Source organism: Gracilinanus agilis, chromosome 6 (genome assembly GCF_016433145.1).
Source record: "Gracilinanus agilis isolate LMUSP501 chromosome 6, AgileGrace, whole genome shotgun sequence".
NCBI classification, from domain to species: Eukaryota; Metazoa; Chordata; class Mammalia; order Didelphimorphia; family Didelphidae; genus Gracilinanus; species Gracilinanus agilis.
This window is the reverse complement of record NC_058135.1, coordinates 19,927,441-19,943,849: the sequence shown is the minus strand read 5'-3', so window position 1 is coordinate 19,943,849 and position 16,409 is coordinate 19,927,441. Positions and strand designations below refer to the sequence as shown.

General features: G+C 38.1%; 1 pseudogene; it reads right to left on the bottom strand.

Annotated features, from left to right (window-relative positions):
• Positions 1-612: 612 nt before the first annotated feature.
• Positions 613-1,365, bottom strand: LOC123251624 (annotated as a pseudogene).
• Positions 1,366-16,409: the final 15,044 nt, after the last annotated feature.

Genomic DNA, 16,409 nt, shown 5'->3' with positions numbered 1-16,409 from the left:
CCTTATCAGAAATTTTAAAGAACAATGTGCTGTTCTTAAATGAAAAATAACTGCTAATATTTAAGTATAGATTTTTTTCTATGAAGGGCAAGTAACTTACAAAGGAGGGAAAAAATCAGTTTTCCGTCCTTGGCATAGTCATACACATTATCTCTTTTTTTGTAATTGTATTTATTTAGAAGCATTCAGAATGTCAACAAAACAGCTGCAACTTTTTTTTTGCAATTACAGAGTGGTATTCAGTTAACAGAACAACAATTATTTCATATGCTGCATCAAAGACAACTGAAGATGAAAATGAACTACATCCCCATATATAACTAATTTGTGCTGTGCACCAACAAGAATCTGCTTTAAATTTCCATGCCAATTTACAACCCCCATACTGTGCCAGGCAAGATTAGTGGCTGTTGAAAATACCACTAAAGGACAGGGCTATCTTAAAGACACATTCAGTAGTGTGTTAACTATACAAAAAAAAGTCACTGTACAGTTTAAAAACAAAATCTTACACAGCCTTACATTTCAATTTTTTTTCTTTAAAAGGAGTGAGTTGTGTATAGGGGAGTTAAGTGCTTTATAGACAAGAAAAAAAACTGCTCTAGAACCAACTTATTCATCATCATCATCATCATCTTCCTCATCCTCCTCATCTTCTTCCTCCTCCTCATCTTCATCTTCCTCATCTTCATCCTTCTCCTCCTTTTTCTTGCTCTTCTCAGCTTTGACAACTCCTCCCTTTTTACCCACATCAGGTTTTCCTTTAGCCCAGTATGCAGCAATATCCTTTTCATACTTTTCCTTCAGCTTAGCTGCCTTCTTTTCACAAGGTTGTTTGTCATCTGCAGCAATATTATTCCACATTTCTCCCAATTTTTTGGCCACATCTCCTAAAGAAAGACCAGGATGCTCCCCTTTGATTTTTGGACAATACCCAGAACAGAATAAGAAAAATGCCGAAGGAGGCCCTCCTCTTTGGTGCATTGGGATCCTTAAACTTCTTTTTTGTTTCTCCTTTAGGTGGTATGTAGGCTTTCATTTCTCTTTCATAACAAACCTTATCAGCTTTTGCCATGTCCTCAAATTTTCCTTTCTCTTTAGCTGACACTGTCTTCCACCTTTCTGAGCATTTTTTAGAAAATTCTGAGAAGTTCACAGAAGCATCTGGGTGCTTCTTCTTGTGTTCCTCCTGGCAGGTTTGCACAAAGAAGGCATGAGAAGACATTTTCCCTCTCAGCTTCTTAGGATCACCTTTGACCATTTTTCATTATTTTCCCTCAGCGCCGCACAGAGTAGCCCAGTGCCCATCCGGCTCTTACTTGCCCCGGCGCTGTCTCTATGGAGCTCAATGTACTGCAATGGTTGTGAGAGCGCGAGCCAGACGCAGCCTCCTCACTCTCTCCGTTCTGTAACCCACATTATCTCCTATTTGGAGGAATGAGCCCTGATTTGGAAACAGAAATCATATCCTTGTGCTGCCACTGTGGAAACTTGGTCAAATCACTTCCCTAATCAGTTTCTCTGATCAAATTATTCCATCTGTCTCCATTAAACTTTTTCTTGTGAGATCTCATCACTTATAAACCGTATGACCTAGGTCAAGTCATTTAAACTCCATGGGCCTCAATTTTCTCATCTTTAAGATTAAAAGATTAAAGCAGGTGGCATCTGAAGGAGCTTTTGGCTCTAATCTATGATCTTGTAATAATGCAAATAGTGAATAAACTGAAACTTGTTCATATTTCACTTGAAGTCTCACTGATTGTTATCACCTTTCCCTCTGTCAGTTTCTTCTTGTCTTTCTTCTTTCAGAACAAGGAATGGCTATAAATAAAATGTCTTTGACAAGGTAAAGTTTGGTCATGTCATAGGCAGAGTTATTCACTTAGGGAGGAAAAATAAACAATGAATAAGACTATGTTAGGATTGACTATTCATAAGTGTAGAAAACAGAATAAGCTAAACGAGAACCTAGAATAAATTCCTTATGGTTTTAAAGCCAGCAGAACACTGGGAAGCATAAGGATTGCATCTTATGGGATACTTGCTCTTCGTTTGAAGGATATTTTTGAGGCAGCTTTTATTGGTATATTCAATAAAATTAATATAGTATTAGTATAATCAATAATATTTTTGAAGTGCTTGTTGTCATTGCCATCTGATGAGTTGACTAAAATCTATTATTTAAAATTTTAACCACTCTAGAGCTTAAAGAGAAAGCGTTTGAGGGGACAGCTGGGTAGCTCAGTGGATTGAGAGCCAGGCCTAGAGACGGGAGGTCCTAGGTTCAAATCCGGCCTCAGACACTTCCCAGCTGTGTGACCCTGGGCAAGTCACTTGACCCCCATTGCCTACCCTTACCACTCTTCCACCTATAAGTCAATACACAGAAGTTAAGGGTTTAAAATTAAAAAAAAAAAAAAGAGAAAGCGTTTGAAATTAAAGCAGTTATCTCCTAAGTGTATTGGAATGAATTGAAAACATCCCAATTTTAAAAGTAAATAAAGTAGCTCAGCTTGTGGTAATGCTGTGTATCCTCAATATGGAATGTAAAACAGGGAAGGATATACCTGGGAGCAGAATGGAGAAAAATAATGTTGAGACAGATCTTTAGGAATGAATTTTATTTTATTTCATTTAAAATTATTTGAATTTCCAGAATATCAGATATATCCAGATTTAAATTAAAAGTTTAAAAACAAACTCAAAGATATTTTAAAGACAAATTATGCACAAGTTTTAGATTATTCACTATTTCAGCCTCTTACTATTAAAGATGAGAAAATTGAGGCCCAAGGGGCGGCTTAAGTGACTTGACCAAGGTTACACAGTTAGGATGTGATGGGCCCTCACAAAAAGTCAAAAAGAGACAGCTAAAATAATTAAGGTAAACAAGCAAGAGGATTTCCTCTATGGATATACATAAGATCTAATAAAGTATCATCCAGAAAACTGTCAAAATGTATAATAGCAAGCCCTATGTCATTAAAATTTTTAAATTACTATTCAAAATATACAAAATACACAAAGATATTTAAATAATTTCTACATGCATCACTCCATGGCTAGTTCACCTCTTCTTATCTAGACATATCTATCTATAAATATGCCATTTATTTTTTCCAAACCCAGATCAGGAAGGTGCAGATATCAGACAGGACTTTGCTATGGATCAAACCATTTTTTGGAGTGCAAATCACTAACCTGGTCGGTCTGTCCCTGAGATTTTAGAATAACAATACTTGATACCTCAAGAAAGCAATAAGACCAAGCCAGTTGTTCCTTGCAGAAGAACATATAACCTGACCAAAACATAAAGTCTGAAGTCAGGAAAATGACTACATGAATGAATAAACAAAATCAAACAAAAAAGAAACCCACCATGAAAAGCTGCTGTGCTTAAGGCACAAACCCAGAAGAAGAGTATGGCTCCAAAACATCTGGAAACATAGCCTCAAGTCAAAACACAGCTTGAATACAACTTCAACCAGAATTCATGGAGGTGGAACAAAGGTTAAAAAAAGATTTTTAAGTATTTTTCAAAAGAAATGAGAACATTAGAGGGAAAACATGGAAAAGAAATGAGAGCTGTGGAAAGGGAATTAACAGCTTGGCAGAAGATGTACAAAATCTTGCCTAAGCAACAAACTTCCAAAAAACTATCATAGACTACTCCATGAAACAACAAGTAGAATTATAGTCAAAAGACTGAAGAGTGTGTGTGTGTGTGTGTGTGTGTGTGTGTGTGTGTGTATGTACTTCATAGAAAGTATAACCAACTTGGAAAATATGATGGTGAAAATTGAAAATCGAAAAGCTGATACCCCCCCAAAAATCCTACATATAATCTCTGATTGCCTTCCCTAGTTGTCACTTCCCAATGTATGTTGTGTTCTCTTCTATTAGAATAAGAGCTCCTTGGAGGCAACAAGGACTTATAGGTACTTCATGATGCTTAGAGTCTCTATGATCTTGTGGTTGTAAGGAAATAGAAACATTGGGTCAAAGTGACTATTTAAAGAAATTTATCAGTCAAAGGGAGAAACAAGGTGAAGTAAAAGATTGGGATAAATCATAGGATTCCAGAGTTGGAAGGAACAACAGAGGCCACTGAGTTGAACCTTTGATCCATTAAGAATCTATATTGCCAACAAGTGGTCATCTAGCCTTCTCTCAAAGAACTTTAATGACAAGGGAACTTGTCCAAAGTATTCTAGTGGATAACCATACATTTAAGGGATGTATTTCTTTTTCAGAACTAAGCAAACAAAAGTATGTTTTTAGGTAGATGAGAAGTAATGGTAGACAATCCACATTTATGTAATACTCCATACAACAACTATTAGAATAAATATTTCAAATATTATTTCTAATGTCTAAATAAGGAAAATAAAATCAGAAAAGGTTAAATGAATTGCCAGAGTCAGTTAATAAAGGTTGAACCTTTATTGGATTGAATTGGAACCAAGTTCCTTGACCACAAGTCCAATATGATTTCCCTTCTATTCTTCTTCTTTCGATAGGGAGACATTTGAAGATGCTTCAGAGAGGCTAACTACTGGAATGAGATGTTGGAATGAATAAGATCAAAGGCACAAGAATTAACTTTTGTGAGGATACATTTTTGTATGTTCAGAGAAAAGGAGAAAGTAGACAATGACATTAAGTGGTTTTGAGATATGCAGGAGGGAAATTGAGGGAGCTCCTTATGGAATGGCCTCCACTTTCATTTGTCCTATGCTAGAAGAGTGCACTTAAAAGCTTGATAAGAGGAGGAATGGCAGAGTAGAGGGACTATTGAACAATCATAAGGATTCAGCTGAGGGTTATACATCATAAACTTTTAGTGAGTATTTAATAATGCACTTCAAATTTTGCAAAGTACTTTATATTCTTGTCTCATGGATCTTAAGTGTTATTGATCCATTTTTCTGATGAAGAAACAGGCTCAGAAAGGTTACATGACTTGCCCAGAATTAATACAACTAAGTGTCTGAAGCAGGATTCAAATCCACATCTTTTGAATTCAGGTTCAGGGCTCTATCCACCAAATCACACTGCCAAACATTAATGGTTATAAAACATCGTAATGTTTTCAGAGGAAGCCGTGGTGTCTCCGATTCTGAGACATTTTTTAAAAATGTTACATAACGGGGCAGCTGGATGGCTCAATGGATTGAGAGCCAGGCCTAGAGACAGGAGGTCCTAGGTTCAAATCTGGCCTCAAGACACTTCCTAGCTGTGTGACCCTGGGCAAGTTACTTAACCCCCATTGCCTAGCCCTGTAACAAATAAAATTAATATAGAAGGATATATAAAGATATTAGGGTTTTTAAAAAATGAATAAAAAAATCTTTTTAAAAAATGTTACATAACTTTTTCTGGAAGGGCTTACGATAACTCTACCTTGAGCTAAAGGGATGGATTTAATTAGGGATTTCCAAATAACTGTCTTCAATTCTCCCACCATGTTCTTTGCAGCCCTTTATCCATTTACTTAGCCAGATATTGGATCAACAAGTTTTTGTGAAGAAAATAAAAGATAATAGCATCAGTACAAATAAATGTATAGACTTAAACATGCAGTTTGAGTTTGAGATCACCATATTAAATGACCTTTTGAAGTTTATTTTATCACCATGGTTCTCTGTACAATACAATTTACAGTGCATAATAACCATGTTACTTAGTGAATAGCTGAAAAATTTGAATATCATCTATATTCTAGAAGTTCATTCTATTTTTATTAATGTTTAGTTTTTTCATAGGAAGAATGGATTCTAAAATTTCTGTTTATATGATCCTTAAAAGAGTTCATCCTCACTTTGTAAAAAGTACTCAGGTAGAAACTAACAAGAAAAATGAGGACATGGTCATTGGAGTGAGAATTAACAACAAAGCAGTGAAGAACAGGCCAGTGATGAAATTCCTAACAAAAAAAAATTGGGCTCATGATTCATAAGTAATATCACTACCAGAGAGCTCAATAAAAGCTTTCATTATCCGTGAAAAGCATTTCCCCTCTTAGCTTTAGTTCCTCTTTTTACCAAGCTAACACTTTCCCCTACAGATGAGAGGACGAGAAAAGTTTAAAATGAAAAGTTTAGAAACAACTTGCCAGTACTTTTTCTTCAAGTCTTAATGAAACTCTGTGTGTCCCAAAATGCTCTCGGTGGAAATGTACTTATCACAGGTGCATTTCCAACAATTAAAAATTAATTATGAATAAAACACAAAAAACCAGCACTGGCCCTAAAGAGAAATAAGACTTTCCCATTCTTGGTGGTATGTAGAATTTAGTACTAAAAATAGGAGGGAGGCATGATAATAGTGCCAGCTCCTACTTGGACTTGTCTGGGTCCCATCCCCAAAGCACAGCCAGGCCCCACTAGGCCTGCTATAAGGCAGAGCTTCTGGACACCTTGGAGTAAAACAGTTCGGCAGCTAAGCAGAGGCTTGGAAGGACACGCTGAAACTTGAACTTTATATTCAGTAGCCTTGATCAGCCGTGCTCCCCTCACCTACTGAGATTTTTCTCTAGACTAATTCCCTAATGGCTAGGATATTCCCACTCTTCCTGCATGCTACTAAACCCTTGCTTTCTTATAGGTGGAAGAGTGGTAAGGGTAGGCAGTGGGGGTCAAGTGACTTGCCCAGGGTCACACAGCTGGGAAGTGTCTGAGACCGGTTTTGAACCCAGGACCTCCCGTCTCTAGGCCTGGCTCTCAATCCACTGAGCTACCCAGCTGCCCCCTAAACCCTTGCTTTCTAAGCGTAAGTCTTTCCTCCTAAAACCATAGGTGCTGTGGATTTGGAGAGGAAATGGAGATTGGAGTCCTTCCCTCATCCAAACAGAGAGGGTTAAGGAAGAGGATGCTATGGCAGCTTAAGGAAAGAAGTGGTTTGGAACGCCCACTGTATTTAGTGCATTAGAGAATCAATTAGAGCAGAGTAGAGAGACTGTCTTGCAGCAGTGAGGGCTCAGTTGAAATTAGATAACATGACTTTGTAGTGTACCCACATCACTCTTTCTGGCTCCATTTAGCAGCGGAGTAGAAAAAAAGGACTAGGGAGGGAGGAGGGGGGAAAAAGAAACAATGGAATAGGATGGTGAGATTAATCCAGGACTGTAGTTTTAAAAGGCACGAATGACCTTGTCAGGACAAGCAAGCAAGGGATTGGAGAAAAGAGACTAGCGTAGCTCGTTGAACGAGTTCACCCAAGGAGTCGGGATTGGAAAGAGTAGAGAGTAGAGATAGACAGAACAAGGTCAATGGCCTGGGAAAGTGCAAAGGGGCAGAGGAATTGGAGGAAAAACAAAAGTAAGGATAGACAAAACATTTAGGAGCCACCGATAAGTGATAGAAACAAACTGGATGATAGAAGACTCTGACAGGATTACGAAATTTCAGAATTATTTAACAGGGAAGTAGAACACTTGTGAGTGACAGTGAGATCAAAGGTGTAAGCGTCTCTGTCTGCAGCAGAAGGGCAGTGACCACCTCAGGTAGATCACAGGAGGCGAGTAGGGTCAGGGTACTTGAGAGAACAACTACTTGGTTGAGCCCTCAGTTAAGTGCTAAGCACAGAGGACACACAAGCTTGCTCTCATGGTCCTCACACACTAGAAGAACAGAAAGCTGAGCTTCAGGGGAGTTTCCCCCACTAGATAGCAATGTGTATTATTCCCCTGCCTTCCTCAGGCTTCAGGACAGAAAGGTGTGCTGACCTCCTTGGCTTTGGCTCATATTGTTTGACCCGCAGCCAAGTCATTGACTCGCCTGGATCATTTGTTCCTTCATTCAGTCATTTCATTCATGTCCAACTTTTCGTGAACCCCTTTGGAGTTTTCTTGGTAAAAATCCTAGAATGGTTAGCTATTTTCTTCTCCAGCTTATTTTATAGCTGAGGAAATTGAGATCAACAAGCTTTAGTAATGTATCACACAGCCAGTTAAGTGTCTGGGTTCAGATTTGAACTCAGGAAGTTGTTTTCCTGACTCCAGCCTTGGTGGATATGAGATATGAATAGAGATCCATGGCGCCACCTAGTGTCCTTTGACTAGCCATAGAGCTATCTGAATGCTGTTTGAATCTAAAATGAACAAAAACAAAAACAAGCTTCTGGGCTCGTTTTCCTACCACTGAACTTGTTTTTTACACACTTTTCAATTAAAGGAAAGAAGAGATTTTTTGTTTTTCTAGACTGAAGGGCCCGACCTGTCTCTCAGGTCATTTTAGTTACCCATCTCTAGTTCAACTATTGCTTTTTGAGATGTGAGGAGCAGACACATATATAGTTTTATATGTCTAAACAGTAAGTTTCTGGTTTATTTCTGTAGCGCATCCTCTAGAACCCCACTGGAAGCAGCAGACTGAGTTCCAGATGGTGTCAGTGACTTCTAGTGCTAGAGTTGACCGTCTCCTCCTGGAGACCTCGCCTGTCAGTCCAAGTGGAGACTGAGGGAGTAGCTTTAGCCGGTGCTGTACATTTCTGATGCTCTACTTAATGATGTCTCTCTTGGCTGCAAGAGCACCCTGAGCATACAATGCAGAATCCTGGGTTTGTAGTTAGAGGATCTGAGTTTGAATCCTAGTTCACCAGTTACTTAACCTGTGCAACCTTCTGCAAATTCTTCCCTGAGGGCTTCATAGAATAGGAGGGAATCCTCTGTGAGCCCATGAAATGCCAAGAAAAGACACTGATTCAGCTCATCCGTTTAACACACCATGTTAGGTACAGTACAAAGATATAGCCTATTCTTTTATGGGTGATCAGATATGTATAAGAAGAACTGTAATGCCAGTTAGCATAAAATGCATAAGAGAAGTACAAAACAAATGCTTTGTTTAGAGGAGTAAGAGAGAATTCACTATCAGCTACAGCAAGAGTTCTTAACCTTTTGTTTTGTTTTGTTTTGTTTTAATGTCATTGACAAAGACTGTAAATGTCAAACTCCTGGAAACCTCTGGATCCCCTACCCTATTCTGACTAATAGTTTCTGTGGACTCTTAGGGAGTCAGCCGAGATCAGCTTCTGGCTGTCACAGAAGATTCTTTTATGCCACGGTGGCTTCTGGTCACCCTTGTTCTCCAACAGGATTCTGACTGTTCTGTTTACCTGTCAGGAATTTGAGGAATGTGAAGCTAAATTGGACAGTCTTCCCTTTGATGTCTCTGAACTGCCTGGACTACCTGGTCAGTTAACCTAACTAGAATGAAATAGCCGACGAATACAATGAGGATGCAATACAATGAAACTTTGAAAAAGTTGCCTTAGAAACAGACTGACAAATGAGCATTTCCTTTCCTTAGGCCCCCTCTTTAAAAAGTTTGCCCATCACTGGGTTAAGGGATAGTCAGATAGATGTTATCTCCCCCATTAGAATATGTACCACTTGATTAGAGACTGTTTTTGCCTTTCTTTGAAACTGTGGAGATTAAAATTAATATATAAAATACTAAGTATTATATTTATAAACATTTTATTAATAATAAACTAACAAAAGAAACTAACAAACATACTAACCAGCTCACTCCCAGGAACCAAAGAGAGAGAGGGAGGAGTTACAGCCAACTATAAAACAATAATGTGACCATGCAAACGTGGAGGCATAGGAGAGATTAAAGGGAATTTTGAGAAAACTAAGGGATTTATGGGGGATGAAGTCCAAGGTTCAAAATTTCCATTTATACAAAACCCCTGTACAAATATATCTCAGTAAGGTTTAAAGATGCACCAGTTTAAAAAGGAATAAGGAAAATTACCTGTACGCTCCTCCAACCAGCTCAGGGCAGTATAGGGTAGTCAGAATTCTGTGGAAAACTTGAAGTAGACAAAGCAAATGTAGATGGAAAGCATGGCTGCCATGGAGGCCCTCAGCAAGAGCTTAGCAGACAGACAGAGGAAAGTCCCAGGCAAAGCCCAAGAAGGGGCATCCCACTCTCCAACTATTTCTCTGTAAATAAATAGTCAAAGAATGTGAATAGGCAGCTCCTGACAGAGAGGTAGGTGATGGGTATAAGGTGCAGAGATATACATTTTTAGATGTGGTCGCCGTATGGATTCAATTTGCTTAGCCATGCTTATCTGTTATAAGGAATGTTCCCCTCTCTTTCTTTCTCTCGTTTATCTGGGGAGAAGGCGGATCAAGAGAAAAGGAAAGGTTAGCAACTGTGATGCCCCCCCCACAAATGACCATTTTAACACTTTTTTCAATGCACTGAAGAGTAGATGGGAGTGTTCTGGAAAGAGAGAGAGAATTTGGAAAGCAAATTTTTTTAATAAAAATTTTAAAATATTTTAAATGCACAGAAGAAAGTTCTGTGCTATCATCAACCACATGGGAAAAACCCCTCTAAATTAGAGTTCTCTACACATGCTGTGGGCATGGGGCCCACAACACTTGTGAGTGCAGTCCAAACCAAATCAAGATGTAATTAGGAAATATTTAACAAAATAAATTAAAACACATAACATTCTATTTCAGAACTAAGACAGCAGCGATCTTTATGTACAAATCTGTGGCCCAGTTTCTTTTTTATTTTGACACCACTGCTCCATATCAGTAATAATTGGAGGAAATGAAAATCAAAATGATTCTGAACTTTTCCTTCACACACATTAGCAAAATTGTCAAAGAAAGAAAAGCAACAAATGTTGAAGGAAGAAAATAGGAACAATGCTGAACTGTTGATACTGGTGTGAAATGGTCTAGTCATTCTAGAAAGTGTATTGTAACTGTTCTTAAGAAGTCATTACATACTCTTCATTGAAAGTGTACCACAAAGAGGCCTTACCTCAAAGATAACAAGAGAAAGAAAAAATGTGTAAAAAATACTTACAGTAGCACTTAGCCCCAAACTGGAAACTAAGGAAGTAGCAATCTCTTAGGGAAGAGACAAAGTATATCATAGTATGTTTTTTTGTGTCTGTTTTCTAAGAACATCTTATTTTTTCCTCATGTGTAACAATTTTTTACGTTAATTCATGGGTCATAAAGAGTAGAACACTTCAGAACAACAACATTAGTAAAAACCTTGTTACTCACTAGTCTCTTTCAAGACAATTCCTGGATCACCTACCCTATTATCCTAGAGGAATTGCTTTGGCTCTTTTGTCCCCAGTTGCTTTAGATAGCAGGTCACATAACTAACTAGTACTGGTAGACTTTAGCTGAGACCTCAAACTTTAGTTCTAGTGATTATTTGTTAATAATAATAATAAGGGCATTTCTGGCTCAGCTTTATTGCCTCTATTTAATTAAGATGAGCACATCAAGGTATGATTAATGTCATATATAGTTAATGCTATAAGGTAAGCTATAGTTAATGGATACTTAATGGCTAGACTGCAGATTCCAGCTATATCCCTGGTGTTTACTGACCAATTTATAATTTTATTTGATGCATATCTTTTCCTTCTGCTAACTCTTCTTCTTTTTTAAACCTTATCTTCCGTCTTGCAGTCAATACTGTGTGTGTATTGGTTCCAAGGCAGAAGAGTGCTAAGGGCTAGGCAATGGGGGTTAAGAGACTTGCCCAGGGTCACACAGCTAGGAAGTGTCTGAGGTCATATTTGAACCTAGGACCTCCCATCTCTAGGACTGATTCTCCATTCCCTGAGCCACCCAGCTGCCCCCTAACTCTTCTTTGATGTGTAAATCTTTACTTTCAACTTCTGCCCTCTGTAAAATCCCATTGTATCCATCCTACCTATGTAACTGAGACCTATATTAGGTTGCTGAATCTGATGCCTAGGTCTATGCTGTGAGCATATAATAAACCAGTTTTTTAAGTGTTACTCTATGTTGATAGTTTTGATTGGTCACAGTACTTATCAAGGAATCCTTAAATGATTTTTGTGCCGGTATTTTAAAGCCTTTCTTGAACACTTCGGCTACTAGTGCTTTCTTCCAAAAATTATCTTATTTATTTTGCATAGTCTATGTGAATATATATTATATCTCTAGCTAGATTATAAACTCCTAGGCAGGATTCTCACTGTTCTGTTTACCTGTCAGGAATTTGAGGAATGTGAAGCTAAATTGGACGGTCTTCCCTTTGATGTCTCTGACATCTGTGTTTTTTGTGAAAAATCCCATATTTGATACATGGTAGATAATTAATGTATATTTTACTTTTCAGCTTCTGTTAGCCATTTAGGGTCTATGCATATACCACTGTTGCTGTCTTCTGCCACTGTCCCCCTAATGTTGTCCTCCAAACTGGTCATATCCAAAAAAGTGCCCCCTTTATTCTTTTTTTTCTGAAAATATTCCTTTTTCTCTTCCTTTCCTTTTTTCTTTTAAGATCATCAAACATTCCTGAACCACTTCCAGTTCCTATGTCTTATTTGACTCCCTCTCTGAACTTGGATGACTTTAGGATTCTTAGAGGGCGCTTGATTCTTCTCCTTCTATTTAGGATGCAAAAACTTTATCCTCAGATAGGCCTTTTATTAGCCTTTCTATATTTCCCTGGACTCTTGTTTGCATTTCAGTGTTTCTATTCACTTCTCCTATTTTCATCAAAAATGTTTGAAAGCCCTCCTAGTTTGATAAAATTCATTTTTCTTGTTATGATTATATTCAGTTTTGCTAGGTGTAAACAATTCTTATTTGTAAGTCTTTGGAATATCCTCTTTCAAATGCTTCTCTCTTTATAGTGCTATATGCCAAATAACTGGTTCTACTGTGCTTGAACTCTTTCTTTCCAGCTTTTTGTAGTATTTTCATTTTTTAACATGGGATCTTTAGATTTTGTTATGACATTCCTGGGAACTTTCCATTTGGTGTTATTTTTAAGGGAAGACTGACAGCTTCTATTTTCACTGTACCTTTTTATTCTAACTTGTCTGTGTAGTTTTAATTTATGATTTCATCTCCTTTTGGTTAGAGCTTTCAGGTAATCCAGCGATATTTATATTTTTTCTCTCAGGCCATTTCTTTAGATCATTTGTTTTTGATATGAGATATAGTTTCTTTTTTAAATTTTTTAGTCTTTTGATTGTTTTAATATTTCTTTTATTTTAATTTCATGAAATCATTAACTTCTGTTTTGATCTATTATACTTTTCAAGGAGTCTGTACCTTGAGTAAGGTTTTATACTTATTGTACTAAACTGTTTATTTTCACCTTAAGTCTTTCCTAAAGAGTTTACATTTCTGATTCTTCTGACTCTGATTCTGATTACTTTTCTGATTCTCTAGAGTTTTATGGCAATTATAATATCATTTTTCAACTCTCCCTTCAGTTCTTCAAGAAATTCTAATTGACCTTATGTGTCTTTCTTTGTTGATATTGCAGAGCAGTGGTTCTCAAAGTGTGATCTAGGAACTTCTAGAGGCCCCTGAGACCCCTCTAGCTAAGAGTCCATGAGGTTAAAACTATTTTCATAATAGCATTAAGATATTTTCATTTTTAATATGGCAAATATCTATAGCTGTTGCCCACATAAACAAAGCTCTTTGAGGCATCCTCAATAACTTTTTAGAATGTAAAACTGAAACCAGCATGTTTGAGAATTGCTAGCGTTATGCTTTCCTTCGGGGATGACGTGTTGGGTATCCTTGCATTCCTAATAGCTATTAATTGTGATTGTCTTTATTTCTTTATTCGTTCTTCTAGCCATACTTCCTGACTTAGAACTTTGTGTTAGGGCTGTGGTCGTTATACTTCCAGAAGGCATGTGGAAGCTTTTTGTCCTGATACCATCAGAAGTGTCACCACTGCTTTCTCCACATAACTAAATTCTGCATTCAAGGATCAGATGGATGGCTCAGACCACAGAGACCCGGTTTTAGTGTACCCCCCAAAGGCCTTACTTAAGGCACAGTATGATCAGTGTTCTGCTTCTCTGAGTTTTTAGGTTCCTGATCCTGGTTTGGGTCTGGGCCCCACCTCCAGGCTTCCCTAGTTTAGAGCTCTAGTAGACAGCTGTTGGCCCCAATCTCTATCCCTCTTTGGAAGGCTCTGCAGTTTTAGTGTAACAGAACAGTAAGCTTGCACCTGGTCTCTGCTCCCTGCCCTGGTGACTCAGCTGCAGGCCTCAGCCTGAGTCTGGACTGGATCGTGACCCCATTCCTGCATAAGAACAACACAGAACTAAGCTTACCCCATTCTTCCTCCTTGTCCTGTACTTAGCCATAGGTCCTAACCCTGTCCCTATGCTGGAAGAGTGTGTCTTCCTAGCTGGATCATCGCTGACTCCCTGGAGGCTTTTGACTGGCTCTCTGTACTGATCTGGGCTAGAAGAAGAACCAATAGTAGTTTCTTCTTAGATTTTCTATTCACTACTCATTCTGGGACTCTTCCTTCATCTTTGTTGGTCAGATCATAGGAGAGAGTTGGACTTTATTACTTCCTCTCATTCCATCTTTAATAATCTCCTTGTCATGGGTTTCTTACTAAACCCACCTCACTCTACCCTACACTTGGCCAAAGTCTGCCTCTCTACAGATGGCACTGTCACCTCCCTATGATGTGGTAAGCACACCACATCAGGGGCTATACTCATGTCCAATCGAGGCTGGCCAGGCCTGTTCCCTCTCCTGATGTATCTAGGTTTCTGTTTATAGGACCCTTCATGGAATTCCTGGTTCCTCTCTACAGAGCTATACCCTGAGGTCTAACTCGTGTCCCCATAATTCTACCCAAGGTCAAGAGACCTGGTTCTGCTCCAGATGGGCATTGTGACCTTTTGCCAGTCACTTGCCTTTCCTCTTCCTTAGTTTGCTTATTCATATAAAAAAGATGATCCACATGACCCCTCATTCCTTTCTGGCTCTAACATATACAGTAATAGGTGAGTCTGTGTTCAAAAGGTAAGGAGGTAGATACAAAAATCCTTGTTTTTAACTTAAACTTACCTGAGTTGATAATACTCATTTATTATGAATAAAGCTCCTCAGACTGACAGTTTTAGAATATGTCAGCAAAAAGCTTTATTGATATATTTCATACCAAGACAAGGAAAGGTCAATTGGCTCATAAAGTTTCTGTCAGATGAATGAGCTCTGGTTACAATTAATTCTCAGATAGCATATATAGAATCCAAGAGGAAGAGTGGACACGCTGGATTGCAGGCTATTTATAGTTGGCATTGGGACTGAGGTAGAACAGTTTGTTGAGTTCAATAAGATGGAAGAGAGATTTGCAATTTTGCACTTCTATCATTTGTCCTTGAGGAATAGAGAATTTTGTCGTTCTCTGTGATCACCAGCCTTGCAGATCTTCTGGGAAGAGTACAGATTTTAATATGGAGGAACATAACTGCTCATTTTACACTGAAATGGAGGCCAATTTGAAGACAGAGTTAAGAATGTCTCCCACCTTGCTGCCACACTTATCAAATGCCATATGTGAATTATTAAAATGACAATGGCATGAACTTGGGAGGTGATTTTGTGAATGGAAAAATGAAGGTATATGTGAAGATAAAAGTGCACGGTTCAACAGTGGATTAGACATTTAAGATGAGAGTGAGAATTAGAGGATAACCCCAAAGTTACAAGTATGGATGTCTGGGAAAATGTTGTTGTCCGTGATAATCATGGGAATTGGAGAAGGAAGGATTTTGGAAAAAAGATTACAGAGAATTTCTGTTTGTGGTATGTTCAGGTTGAGATGCCTAAACGATATGCAATTAGTGGTGTCCAAAGATGAAGTTGGTGATGTAAGACTGGAGCCTGGACTGGATATGTAGATTTAGGAATCATCTGTGTAGAGATGTAATTGAACCCATGGTTACTGATAAGATTATCAAACATGATAGGATAAGGTGAAGAGTAGAGGACCCAGTAAAAGCCTTGGGTGTGTAATACAGGTAGGAGAGCCAAGAGAGAAGAGTGTCATGGAAATCTAGAAAGGAAAGAATCTTTAGGAGTAGGTTATTGACAATGTTTTGTGCAATAAAAAGATCAATAAGAATAAGGACTAATGTTAGATTTTACAACTAAGAGATTATTGGCAACTTTAGAGAAAGTGGATTGATGAAGTTGGAATCCAAATTGCAGAGGGTCATCCTAGAAAAACTCTCCACTTCTGTGGCCTTCTCATCCAGGGAGATCCCTTTGCTCCTTTATCTCCTTCTTTCTATTGGTTAGTTCCTCCCAAAGATTTCTATTCTAAGGAAGAAACAGAAGAAACATAATGATTTTAGACCTTAAATGGCCCCATCCCCATCATATAAAACTCTGCATATAAAAATATTGGGAAATCAGCTAAGAATTGACAAAAACAGCAGGCTTACCTAGATGTTTTTTCTTTCTTTCTTTCTTCCTTTCTTCCTTTCTTCCTTCCTTCCTTCCTTCCTTCCTTCCTTCTTTCTTTCTTTCTTTCTTAATTTCTTTCTTTCTTCCTTCCTTCCTTCCTTCCTTCCTTCCTTCCTTCCTTTCTTTCTCTCTTTCT